The sequence below is a fragment of the Hypanus sabinus genome, chromosome 16 (assembly GCF_030144855.1).
Source record: "Hypanus sabinus isolate sHypSab1 chromosome 16, sHypSab1.hap1, whole genome shotgun sequence".
NCBI classification, from domain to species: Eukaryota; Metazoa; Chordata; class Chondrichthyes; order Myliobatiformes; family Dasyatidae; genus Hypanus; species Hypanus sabinus.
In genome coordinates, this window is record NC_082721.1 from 45461563 (window position 1) to 45475443 (window position 13881).

The window sequence follows — 13881 nt, forward strand, 5'->3', positions numbered from 1 at the left end:
GGGGTGGTAAATTGGATTTGTAAGTATGCGGATGATACTAAGGTAGGGGCCGTTGTAGATAATGAAGTAGGTTTTCAAAGCTTGCAGAGAGATTTAGGCCAGTTAGAAGAGTGGGCTGAATGATGGCAGATGGAGTTTAATGCTGATAAGTGTGAGGTGCTACATCTTGGTAGTAATAATCCAAATTAGGACATACATGGTAAATGGTAGGGCATTGAAGAATGCAGTAGAACAGAGTGATCTAGGAATAATGGTGCATAGTTCCCTGAAAGTGGAATCTCATGTGGATAGGGTGGTGAAGAAAGCTTTTGGTATGTTGGTCTTTATAAGTCAGAGCATTGAGTATAGAAGTTGGGATGTAATGTTAAAATTGTACAAGGCATTGGTAAGGCCAAATTTGGAGTATTGTGTACACTTCTGGTCACCGAATTATAGGAAGGATATCAACAAAATAGAGAGAGTACAAGGAAGATTTATTAGAATGTTACCTGGGTTTCAGCATCTAAGTTACAGGGAAAGGCTGAACAAGTTAGGTCTTTATTCTTTGGAGCGTAGAAGGTTGAGGGTGTCTTGGTAGAGGTATTTAAAATTATGAGGGGGATAAATCCAGTTGATCTGGATAGGCTTTTTCCATTGAGAGTAGGAGAGATTCAAACAAGGGAATATGAGTTGAGAGTTAGGGGGCAATAGTTTAAGGGTAACACGGGGGGAATTTCTTTACTCAGAGAGTGGTAGCTGTGTGGAACGAGCTTCCAGTAGAAGTGATAGAGCAGGTTCAGTATTGTCATTTAAAGTAAAATTGGATAGGTATATGGACAGGAAAGGAATGGAGGGTTATGGGCTGAGTGCAGGCCAGTGGGACTAGGTGAGTGTAAGCGTCAGTACGGACTAGAAGGGCCGCGATGGCCTGTTTCCGTGCTGTAATTGTTATATGGTTATAAAACAGTAAAAATTGGAAAGAAGTTGAACAACTGGGGAGAGGAAATGAAATATGTAGCTAAGCTGGTGTATGATGTCAGAATTATGCCAGAAGTTAATTCAGATTTAAAAGAATATAGAAGAGGTGAGAATAGATATCGGACTGGAGGAAAATGATGCTGGAGGGACAGTAACAGGGGCAAGAAAATGGCAGATGAACTGAATTAAGTATTTTGCTTTAATTTTCACAGAGCAAGGCAGTGAAATTCAAGAGTATCTGGGAGCAGAAGTGAAAGCAATTGCTATTTCTAGGGAGATGGTGCTTGGGAAACTGTAAGGTCTGTAAGTCACCTGGACCAGATGAATTACACCCCAGGGTTCTAAAAGAGGTAGCTGAAGAGTCTGTGGGGGTATTAGTAATTATCTTTCAAGCGTCAGTAGGATTCTGGTTCCGGAAGACTGAAAATTTCCAAATGTCACTCGACTCTTCAAGGAATTGGGGAGGCAGGTCAAAAGGAAATTATAGGCCAGTTAATTTTAACTCAGTAGTTAGGAAGATGTGGAGCCAAATGTTAAGGATGTGGTTTCATGGTATTCGAAGGCACATGACAAAATAGGCCTAAGTCAGCATTGTTTCCTTAAGGGGAAGTCTTGCCTGGCAAATCTGTTGGAATTCTTTGAGGAAATAATAAACAGTATAGACAGTGGATGCTGTGTACTTGGATTTTCAGAAGGCATTTGACAAGGTGCTGCACATGTGGCTGCAAAACAAGAGCCCAGGGTATTACAGAACAGATACTAGCATGGATAAAAAATTGGCTTATTAGCAAGGATCCTTTTCATATTGGCTGCCAGTGACTAGTGCTGTTCCACACTGATCTGTGTTGGGACCGCTTCTTTTTACATTCTATCTCAATGATTTGGATGATGAAATTGATGAGTTTGAGGCCAAGTTAGTGGACAATATAAAGATAGGTGGAGCAAGAGGTAGTGTGAGGGATTAGAGGCTGAAGAAGTACTTAGACAGATGAGGAGAATCGGCAAAGAGATGGCAAATGGAATACAGAGTCACAGACTTAAGGTCGTGCACTTGGGTAGACAATAAAAGCATAGACGCTTTTCTAAACTGGGAGAAACACAAAAATCTGAGGTGCAAAGGGATTTGGGAGTCCTTGTGCAGGATTCCCTAAAGATTAATTTGCAGGTGGATTTGGGGGTAAGGAAGGGAAATGCAATGTTAGCATTCATTTCAAGAGGTCTAGAATATAAAAGCAAAAATGTAGTGCTAAGGCTGCATAAGGCACAAGTGAGGCCTCACTGTGAGCATTATGGATGAAAGGATGTGCTGACATTGGAGAGGGTTCAGAGGAGGCTCAGGACAGTGTTATCATATCAGCAGTGATTGAAAGTGTTGGGCCTGTACTCACTGGAATCTAGGAGAATGTGGGGAGATCTCACTGAAACTTATTAAACTTTCAAAGTTCTAGAAAAGTTTTGGAATCTTTAGTTTTGGAAGATCTATTGTTCAGGAATTTGTTTAAAAAATACAAAGTAGGGAAATGTATTAGGAAATGTATTTCCTAATGTTTTTTTAAATTTCAGATGGAACTGAAAACGACAAAATTGTTAACAGCGATGAAAGTTGGTTAATAGATCCGATTAGAGCATGAAGTTGGTTTGAAACTGGTTTTTTGAAAACCATGAATCTTTGATCCAATGACCTCAGTTTGACCCCATTGAGGAGTTCAGCACGACTGTGTACCCTGACCTATTAGTCATTTACACTTTACACTTACCGTCCATTTGATCCCCTTTTGAGGCTCTGGGCCTGTACTCACTGGAATCTTGAAGAATGTGGGGAGATCTCACTGAAACTTATTAAATGTTCGAGGACCTAGACAAGTGGATGTTAAGAGGGTATTTTCTTTAGATGAGAGTCTGGGACCAGAGGGCACAGCCTCAAAATAGAGGCACGTCCATTTGCAACAGAGATGAGGAGAGATCTCTTTGGTGGTGGTGGTGGGGGGGGGGGGGGGTGGTGAATCTGTGAAATTCATTGCAGCTGTGCGGATCAACTCATTATGTGCAATTAAGGCAGAGGTTGATAGGTTCTTGATTACTCAGGGTATGAGATTTAATGGGGAGCAGGATGGAGAATGGGGTGGAGAGGGAAGAAGACCAACCATGACGGAACGGTGGAACAGACTCGATGCACCAAAGAGCCTAATTCTGCTCCTGTGACTTATTGTCTTATACCAGAATAACAACAGCTCTGACTACATACTTTAAATCAGTGAGGGAGTCTCATAACTGGTATATTGTCCGAGATTCTCAATCCCATTTCACTAGACATCTTATTTGACAGATTACCCCCGAAACATCTGACATGGTAGCTCCACCAGACAACTCATACCCTGTCCTCCCCTTTCAGTATTACAAAGATATTGTTCAATTCAGAACCCTAGTTCCTCTCCACCAATAATGATTTCTTTTCCCATGTTTTATTGTGCAACCATACGCCATGCAATACCTATCCTTTCATCACTCCTTCCTCGATATCCAAAATACCACATATGATATTTTCTTCAACCAGTAACGTTCAAATTGGTCCATTGTACTCACTACTCAGACTGTGACAATGATGAGGGACTCCTCTTTGTAGGACACCTCCATCACACTATGGGAGAGGTCCTAAGCTGCCAGTCTGGTGTCACTTTCCAGTTTCTCTAGGATCAGCTTCCTACAGTCATCCCAACCTAACTCTGACCTTTGGAAACGTACCTCATTTCCAATAGGCCACCAGGACACAAAATGTAACACTTTGCAGAGAATCAACCCTTCAGATGTCCAGCATGAAGCCACATTCTTCTATCAAGTTCCAGCTGGCATTGGAGACGGTCCAGAGGAGGTTCACAAGAATTATCACAGCAATGAAGGAGTTAATAAATGATGAGGGTTTGATAGATCTGGGCCTGTACTCACTGGAGTTTAGAAGAATGAGGGAGCATCTCATTGAAACCTATCGAATATTGAAAGACATACATGGAGTGGGCATGGAGAGGATGTTCCCTATAGTAGTGGACTCTAGGACCAGAGGGCACAGCCTCAGAATAGAAGGAAATTCCTTTAGAACAGAGAAAAGAAGGAATTACTTTAGTCAGGTGGTGATGAAACTGAGGAACTCATTAACACATGCAGCTATGGAGCCAGGTCACTGGGGATAGTTACAGCGGAGGTTAATGAGGCTCAACATCGGTCTGGGTCAACCATGAACATTGTGTCTCAGTTGTCTACGTGATTCACAAGCCTGGGCACTACGATATAGAGAGTGAACTGTTGCCCATACAGCAACCTCCCGCTCTCCACGCAGCTGATGAATCTAAAGCAACAACAGAGACTGATACAGTTTGCCACCAAGAGCATCACAGGAGATGCCAGTTAGTGTTGAACTCAATATAGGACTTCCTTAAGAGGTCCAGCTCTGGATTTTCCCTCAGGGTTCATTCCCAAAGACTTGCTCAGCAGTGGGTAGAGCTGCAAGGCAGCAGAGGTTTGAGATCAGAGTTTTCCTTGTCCTGGATGAGCTGCAAAACATTACTGAGAAACCCCAATCGGCCCAAAATGGTGGTTTTACTGCATCAGTAACTCACCTTTGCCCCTTCTCCTGTCATTACAAATGGTTCCACCGGGCTTAATAGCTACCCAAAGTAAAAAGCTAACAGCTAGTGCAAAGTCAATTCCAATATCAAAGTATTTACCCCCATGGAAGTTGACATGTTTCATTGTTTTATGACATTGAATCACAGCAGATTTATTTGGCTTTTTTGACACTGATCGACAGAAAAAGATTCTTTCATGTCAAGAGTAAACAGATCTCTACAGAATGATCTAAATTAATTACAAACATAAAACCCAAAATAATTCAGTGCGTAAGTATATATGATACACCAAATCATCACTGGTGCAGCCACTGGGTTTTAGAAGTCACCTCATTAGTTATATGGTGGCCTTTGTTTCTGGAGATATGTATGCAGTCAAAGTGTTTCAGTTGATTGAGGTAAAGATACACCTCTATCTGGAAGATCTAACTGTCACGGTCCCTACTGTTGATTCCTCATATTCTCCTAATTCCCTTTTCCCCAGTTCTCCCGTACTCCTTGATTGCGGCACCTGATTCACATTTAAACATGCAGCATAAATACCTCGGCTTTGCTTCCACTCACTGCCAGATCGTTGTTTCAGCCAGTGTGGTAGTTCACGTTCCCGGCCACTTAGGATTGTGTATTCTAAGTTTTGTTTCAGCAAAAGTGCTTGCCTGTGTCAACACTGTCCCTCCGTGTCAAGAGAAGCATGGCCTGCCGCCTGCCCTTCCGTTCATCCTCCTGTTTGCCGTTCAGCTCCGGCCATGCTCACGCCCTCGTCTGCATCCCAACTCTACTTCAGTGCCAGTGTCCTGTTTTGGGTTCACCCGTTCTTCGCAACACCCACTGCTGGTGAGTCAGTATCCTGGCAAAACCTACACCATGAAGTCAAAACAACACTCCAAGCAACTCCACAAAAAGGCTGCTGAAAAGCACGAGTCAGGAGATGGATACAAGAACATACCAAGTCACTGAATATCCCTCAGTCAATCATCAAGAAATGAAAAGAATGTGCTACCGCTGTAAATCTGTCTAGAGCAGACCATCCTCAAAAACTTTTTTTTATATTTTTTATTTGATTTTTTAAGATCATTACATAGAATAGAATAGTAGAAAAATTATATATATATATATATACATCAGCCCACCCCCTCCCCTTAACCCTTCCCCCGCCCCTTGACATCCCTATCTAAAAAGTTTGCCTGGATTTCGTAAGATCCCCACATGCTCCATGGAATTCAAAATAACTTTAATATATATATTTGTTGCTTTCCCCAGATGACTAATAACTTTATCTTTGGAACACCTATATATTTAACCCTATCTTTTGTTAGTAAGGGCGCCAAATTTTCAGAAGTATGTAATATTTATTTCTTAAATTATAAGTATTTTTTTTAAGTGGAATGCAGCTAAAAATTTCATTATTCCAACTATCAATACTTAAGTATGAATACGATTTCCAAATAACTGCAAGTCCTTTTGGCTACTGCCAATGCAATTTTTACAAATTCTTTCTGATATTTGTTCAATTTAGGTTTCAGTTTTAACTCTTCAATATCACCTAATAAAAATAATATTGGATTATGTGGATGTTGTGTTCTGATAATTTGTTCCATCATCCTCAAAAACTGAGTGACCATGCAAGAAGGGGACTAGTGAGGGAGGCCACTATGACAACTCTGGAGGATTTACAAGCTTCAGTGGCTGAGATGGCTAAGACTACTCGTACAACAACTGTTGCCTGGGTGCTTCACCAGTCATAGCTCTAAAGGAGAGTAGCAAAGAGAAAGCCACTGTTGAAAAACTCAGATAAAATCTCAGCTAGAGTCAGCCAGAAGGCATGTGGGAGACTCTAAAGTCAGCTGGAAGAAGGTTCTATGGTCTGATGAAACTGAAATTGAGCTTTTGGGCCATCAGACTAAATGCAATGTTTGGTGTAAGCCAAACACCAAATATCATCAAAAGCACACCATCCCTACCGTGAAACATGGTGGTGGCTGCATCATGCTGTGAGGATGTTTCACCGCAACAGGCCCTGGAAAACTTGTGAAGGTGGAGGGTAAAACAAATGCAGCAAAATACTGGGAAATCCTGGCGGAAAACCTGTTGCAGTCGGCAAGAGAATTGCAACTTGGGAGAAGATCTGCTTTCCAGCAAGACAATGACACCTAGCATAAAGCCAAAGCTACACAGGAATGGCTTCAAAACAAAAAATTAATATCTTAGAATGGCCAAGTCAGAGTCCAGACCTCAACCCAACTGAGAGTTTGTGGCTGGACTTGAAAAGGGCTGTTCACACACCATCCCCATGTAATCTGACAGAGCTTAAGCAGTTTTGTAAAGAAGAATGGAGAAAAATTGGAGTGTCCAGATGTGCAAAGCTGATAGAGACCTATTCACACAGACTGAAGGCTGTAATTGCTGCCAAGTGTGCTTCTACTGAATACTGACTTGAAAGGGGTGAATACATATGCAATCAATTATGTTGTGTTGTATATTTGTAAAGAATTTAGATCACTTGTAGAGATTTCTTTTCACTTTGACCCAAAAGAGTATTTTTCTGTTGATTGGTCCATAAAAAGTCAAATTAAATCCACTGTATTTCAATTTTGCAAAACAATAAAACAGGAAAACTTCAAGGCGGTTGGGGTAAATACTTTTTGTAGAACTGTATGTCACCAGATACAAACCTGATATTCAATAAGACAAATGGAATACAACTTGAATTTCTATCGACTGTTTTGTCAAAAGTCCTAAAATATATAGCATTCAATTAATTGTGTAACTAGAACTCCCCTTGTGCAAAACTAACTCATATATAACCACATCGCACAGTCAACAGGTAATCAGCTGTTGGGCTACTCTGCATGTTTGATCACAATACTAAATTTCCCATAAAGGACCTATTCACAGGTTTTTAAACGTTTTTATAGAGCTCTACTGGACAACTGATGATCTCCTCTACATTTCTCACTAGATTTTGTAGCCCCGTAATGTGTTAGTGAATTTAAAAATAAAATTAAACCAGTAAAGGATATTGGGGGAATCTTATGAAACACCAATATTTTAATGTATTTAAATGCATTACCTTATCCCAAGCTAAGCACTTTGGTTCAAAAGTATTTGACAAATAACTCATTTTATTCTCTGTACATACACAGTTCATTGAAAGTAACTACACAGGAGAAGAAGTAAATTCCATCAAGGAATACGGACCAATTAGTGATAAGCCACAGAGTTGAAGATAGAGGAAATCATTTGAATGGGTTCACAGAAAGCAGGTAATTGCACAGTAACCTCAGACAATTTACACTGAGAACTTGGTCTAGTGAAAGATTAGAGAAAACAGAAGTAAAAGCAAAAACAATTTGCAATGATTTCAAGAAAATCAGGATAACTTCTCCACAAGCTTCACAAGTGGAGGATAGCTCCAGACAACTATGCAGATAAAATTATCTCAGTTACTGATGACAGTGAGTCCAGTGGACTTTGTGGATGGTTGGATAACCCGACATCTCCAATGTGTCTGGGAATAGTGTTGTCAATGTAAAGCCCAAAGTCAAAGTTACAATCAAAATGGCACTTGATACACTTTTTCCATCACAGAATAGGTAGAATGATGTCCAAGGTAGAATTATTATATAAGAGTATTTAATTGTCATTTGGTTCTCGGCCTATCGATGATTAATATCATAATTCCTTATGGGCTCAAAATGAGTGACAGCAAAACTGAAACAAATAATTCAGATGCAATGACAAAGTATAATTCAAAGACAATGTGCTGGAAACAAGAATTTACTCATGATTCACAGCAATAAAAGAACACCCAAACAACATTATGTAGAAGCATTTAATGTTGCAGAAAGTCTTATATCTTTTGTTTTGCAAAGATGATAATCCCTCTGTCCTAAACCAGAGGATAAATTGCATAGTTGGCAATTGCACAGTTGTTGTTCCTGTCCTTGGCCATCTTGATGTACCCACGGTCTCCCCACCAGATTCCAAAGCTGAAGATAAAATAAATTAAAATTTGAGTCAAATCTAGTCAGATTACATTTGTTATTTACAGAACAATCGATACAAAGCTTCCTGAAATGTCCAAATCTGAGGAGTAATCACTGGGGAAGGACTTGTTCAAGTCACTCTGTCTCAGTTTGTGCCCTTCACAATGGAACTGGCTCCCATGCCACTGAACGGGTCTGTTTCAGGATCAAGGCCGCTCTCCCCTGTAGGATGGACATGGAAATACTGAGGATGAAAGGATTCACTTGGTGGAACTCCACAAGGCCGATAAGATGATAATGTTTCTTTGGTAATTACAGACACGGGGACTTTGATTCCAATTTACTTGTTATTTCACAGAATGGACATTGAACTTCACAATCCCAATTCGGGCTGAGTTCTCCAATTTAACCATGATACAAGAGTCAATGGTGTTGCTCATAGGAAATGTGAACATCAGAACGGCCAAACCCAGAGGTTCTTTGAGTAACCGGAACAAGCACAGTTTCAGAAAGGAACCTTGAAAGGGAGTTGTCCGAGAGAGAAAATACATCACAGATCACAATTAAGAACAATGTTGGGCCCTTGAAGAATGAATTGGGTGAAATTGTTATGGGAAACAGAGAAATGGCAGAAGAATTTAATGAGTACTTTAGATCTGTTTTCAGTAAGGAAGACACAAGCAATCTCCCAGATGTATGGATGGGCCAAGGACATAGGGTAACAGAGGAAATGAAACAGATTGACATTAGGAAGGAAACGGTGATGAGAAGACTGATGGGACTGAAGGCTGACAAATCCCCAGGTCCAGATGATCTGCATCCTAGGGTACTAAAGGAGGTGGCCCTGGAAATTGCGGATGCATTGGTAATCATTTTCCAATGTTCCTTAGATTCAGGATCAGTTGCTGAGGATTGGAGAATGGCTAATGTTATCCCACTTTTTAAGAAAGGAGAGAGGGAGAAAACAGAGAACTATCGACTTGTCAGCCTGACATCGGTGGTGGGGAAGATGCTAGAGTCCATTATTAAGGATGAAATAGTGGCATATCTAGGTAGCAGTGATAGGATTGGGCTGAGCCAGCATGGATTTACCAAGGGTAAATCATGCTTGACTAAGCTGTTGGAGTTTTTCGAGGATGTAACCAGGAAGTTAGACGGGGGAGATCCAGTGGATGTAGTGTACCTCAATTTTCAGAAGGCATTTGATAAGGTCCCACATAGGAGGTTGGTGGGTAAAATCAAAGCTCAGGGCATCGTGGGGAAGACATAGACATGGATAGAAAACTGGTTGGCAGATAGAAAGCAAAGGGTAGCGGTGAATGGGTGTTTCTCGGAATGGCAGGTGGTGATTAGTGGGGCGCCACAGGGCTCGGTATTGGGACCACAGCTGTTTACAATTTACGTCAACAATTTGGATGAAGGCATTGAAAATAACATCAGCAAATTTACAGATGATACTAAGCTGGGTAGCAGTGTGACATGTGATGAGGATGTTAGGAGAATTCAGGGTGACTTGGATAGGCTGGGTGAGTGGGCAGATGACGTTTAATGTGAATAAGTGTGAGGTTATCCACTTTGGGAGTAAGAACAGGAAGGCTGATTATTATCTGAACGGTGTAGAGTTAGGTAAGGGAGAAATACAAAGAGAGCTCGGAGTCCTTGTTCATCAGTCACTGAAGGTGAATGAGCAAGTGCAGCAGGCAGTGAAGAATGCTAATGGAATGTTGGCCTTTATTACAAAGGGAATTGAGTACAAGAGCAAGGAAATCCTCTTGCATTTGTACAGAGCCCTGGTGAGACCACACCTGGAGTATTGTGTACAGTTTTGGTCTCCAGGGTTAAGGAAGGACATCCTGACCGTAGAGGAAGTGCAGCGTAGGTTCACCAAGTTAATTCCTGGGATGTCTGGACTGTCTTACGCAGAGAGGTTAGAGAGACTGGGTTTGTACACGCTGGAATTAAGGAGATTGAGAGGGGATCTGATTGAAACATATAAGATTATTAAGGGATTAGACAAGATAGAGGCAGGAAATATGTTCCAGATGCTGGGGGAGTCCAGTACCAGAGGGCATGGTTTCAGAATAAGGGGTAGGTCATTTAGGACAGAGTTAAGGAAAAACTTCTTCTCCCATAGAGTTGTGGGGGTCTGGAATGCACTGCCTCGGAAGGTAGTGGAGGCCAATACTCTGGATGCTTTCAAGAAGGAGCTAGATAGGTATCTTATGGATAGGGGAATCAAGGGATATGGGGACAAGGCAGGGACCGGGTATTGATTGTAGTTGATCAGCCATGATCTCAAAATGGCGGTGCAGCCTCTAAGGGACGAATGGTCTACTTCTGCACCTATTATCTATTGTCTATTGTCTATTTTCTACTTCAATCTGGCAGACCGAAAGCAAACTGGCAAAAATCAAAGGCAGTGTGGATAGACTTTAACTGAATCCATTGCCACAGACGGCTATGGAGGCCCATCATTGGGTGTACTTAAGACAGAGATTTATAAGTTTTCAATTGGTAAGAGGGGGGTTAAGGAAACAACCTCTCCCTCAATGTCGCAAAAAGAAAGGAGCTGGTTGTGGATTATAGGAGAAATGGAGACGGGTTAATTCCTATTGACATCGATGGATCTGGGATTGAGGGGGCAAAAAGCTTCAAGTTCTTTGGCATCCACATCACCGAGGACCTCACATGGTCTGTACACACCAGCTGTGTGTGCCTCTGTCACCTCAGATGGTTGAGGACGTTTGGTATGGGCCCCCAGATGCTAAGAACTTTCTACAGGGGCACAATTGAGAGCATCCTGACTGGCTGTATCACTGCCTGGTATGGGAACTGTACCTCCCTTAATCACAGGATTCTGCAGAGAGTGGTGCGGACAGTCCAGCGCATCTGTAGTTGTGAACTTCCCATGATTCAGGACATTTACGAGGACAGGTGTGTAAAAAGGGCCCGTAGGATCATTGGGGACCCAAGTCCTCCCAACCACAATCTATTCCAACTGCTACCATCCGGGAAGCGGTATCGCAGCATAAACACCAGGACCAACAGACTCCAGGACAGCTTCCTCCACCAGGCCATCAGACTGATGAACCCACGCTGATTTGACTGTACTCCATATTACATTGACTGTTCTATTTAAGAAATGTTTGAATAGTTCATCGTCTCTATGCAGTGGCTGCAAATGTTCATGTTTAGGATTTGACGTGTGCTGTTCAGATATATATATATACCTGTTTTAACAATCCAATAGTTCCGTCCATTTTCCCTTCCATATCCCACTACTAGGACTCCGTGGATATATGCAAAATTATTGCAATTCAGCTCATAGTAAACACCTGTAGTGATAAAGAGTTTAAATCACAAGCTAATTATTCAACATCACAATCTCAGCATGTATTATGTTAGTCCTCAGTGTGTACACTGCCTTAAGAGAAAACCAATTGATCAGCAGTCAAATGCATCCCAAGGAGCAAATATTTCTTTGCTACTTTACTGGGCAGGTATTAGCATCATAGAGCATTGGCTGATTGGCAGGAGTCAAAGACTGAAAATGAAGAGATATTTTTCAGATTGGCTGCTGGTGACTAGTGCCGTTCCACAGGGGGTCTGTGTTGTGACTGCTTCTTTTGCATTGTATGTCAATAATTTAGATGATGAAATCGATGGCTTTGTGGCCAAGTTTGTGGACAATTCTTAGATTGGTTGAGGGGTAGACAGTGTTGAGGAAGCACAGAGGTAGCAGAAGGACTTAGACAGATTAGAAGAATGGGCAAAGACGTGGCAGATGAAATACAGTGCCTGGAAGTATATCTTCATGCACTTTGATAGAAGGAATAAAAGCATAGTCTATTTTTCAAAGGGGAAGAATATTTTAAGAATCCAAGCTGCAAAGGGACTTGGGAGTCATCATGGAGGATTCCCTAAAGGTTCAGAGAAGGTTTACGAGATTGATACCGGAAACCAAAAAGGTTATCAAATCAGCAGCAATTGAAGGCTCTGCCTCTGTAATCATTGGAATTTAGAAGAATAATGGTGGTCTCTTTGAAACCTATTGAATGTTCAAATAAATGAGAGAGGAGCTAAAGTTGATTGGAAGGGGATACTGGCAGGGAGGGCAGCAGAGCAGCAATGGCTGGAGTTTCTGGGAGAAAAGATACATCCCAAAGTAGAGGAAGCATTCTAAAAACAGGGTTATGTATCCTGCCTGACAAGGAATGTCAAAGACAACAGAAAAGCAAACAATGGAGCATATAAAAGGTCATGTTTTGGAAGGTCAGGTTTGACAAATCTTATTGAATTTTTTGAAGAGGTTACGAGGAAAGTTGACGAGGGTAAAGCAGTGGATGTTGTCTATATGGACTTCAGTAAGGCAAGGTTATGATGTTGTCTATATGGACTTCAGAAGGTTAGTTAGCAAAGTTCAATCATTAGGTATTAATATTGAAGTAGTAAAATCGATTCAACAGTGGCTGGATGGGAGATGCCAGAGAGTAGCGGTGGATAATTGTTTGTCAGGTTGGAGGCCGGTGACTAGTGGTGTGCCTCAGGGATCTATACTGGGTCCAGAGTTGTTTGTCATATACATTAATGATCTGGATGATGGGGTGGTAAATTGGATTAGTAAGTATGCGGATGATACTAAGGTAGGGGCCGTTGTAGATAATGAAGTAGGTTTTCAAAGCTTGCAGAGAGATTTAGGCCAGTTAGAAGAGTGGGCTGAATGATGGCAGATGGAGTTTAATGCTGATAAGTGTGAGGTGCTACATCTTGGTAGTAATAATCCAAATTAGGACATACATGGTAAATGGTAGGGCATTGAAGAATGCAGTAGAACAGAGTGATCTAGGAATAATGGTGCATAGTTCCCTGAAAGTGGAATCTCATGTGGATAGGGTGGTGAAGAAAGCTTTTGGTATGTTGGTCTTTATAAGTCAGAGCATTGAGTATAGGAGTTGGGATGTAATGTTAAAATTGTACAAGGCATTGGTAAGGCCAAATTTGGAGTATTGTGTACAGTTCTGGTCACCGAATTATAGGAAGGATATCAACAAAATAGAGAGAGTACAAGGAAGATTTATTAGAATGTTACCTGGGTTTCAGCATCTAAGTTACAGGGAAAGGCTGAACAAGTTAGGTCTTTATTCTTTGGAGTGTAGAAGGTTGAGGGTGTCTTGGTAGAGGTATTTAAAATTATGAGGGGGATAGATCCAGTTGATCTGGATAGGCTTTTTCCATTGAGAGTAGGAGAGATTCAAACAAGGGAACATGAGTTGAGAGTTAGGGGGCAATAGTTTAAGGGTAACACGGGGGGAATTTCT